The sequence below is a fragment of the Arachis hypogaea genome, chromosome 14 (assembly GCF_003086295.3).
Source record: "Arachis hypogaea cultivar Tifrunner chromosome 14, arahy.Tifrunner.gnm2.J5K5, whole genome shotgun sequence".
NCBI classification, from domain to species: Eukaryota; Viridiplantae; Streptophyta; class Magnoliopsida; order Fabales; family Fabaceae; genus Arachis; species Arachis hypogaea.
Window position 1 is genome coordinate 131,236,797 of NC_092049.1, and position 712 is coordinate 131,237,508.

Here is a 712-nt window from a genome sequence, read left to right on the forward strand (position 1 = left end):
AATAATGCTATCTGAGATACGAGTTCCCTGGGTAAGAGCCGTGGCTCGCCACCACGTGTTCCAGGTTGAATCTCGATACTCTGTTGACCCTACGTCGTAAGGGTGACCGGGCACGTATAAATTCCCGGGTATGGATAGCCCCCATTGAGTGATTATATGATGATTGAATGTGAACTCTATGCATAGACTCTTGGGGATGCGCGACGGGGGACAGTCTAAGGTTTTCGGACTTGTCGGGTTGGCTGGATAACCGACAGATGGGCCCCATCAGCCATAGGACAGGCATGCATCATATGCATTTGTTTGTATTGATTGCTATGCATTTTTTTGGGTATGCCTAATTGATATATATTACCTGCTATTTGTTATACTTGTTATTTGTACTATTTGATCATTACTTGTGCGTGAACTTGTTTGGTTGCTTGTTTCTGTTACATTCTGAATGATGAAAGGATGGAGAAAACGGAGGAAATGGTTTGATGTTAGGTTAAGCTTGAACTTGAGTAAGTTAGGCAGATTTAGAATACCTACCCCTGTTTATGGCTTCTGTTTAGTACTTAAGTTGGTTAATTGAATAACGGAGTTCTAGGATTGCCTATGGCATTCTCAGGACCGTATTTCTTATACGCGTGGCACTTTTACCATGCTGAGAACCTCCGGTTCTCATTCCATATTGTATTGTTGTTTCTCAGATGCAGGTCGAGAGGCTCCT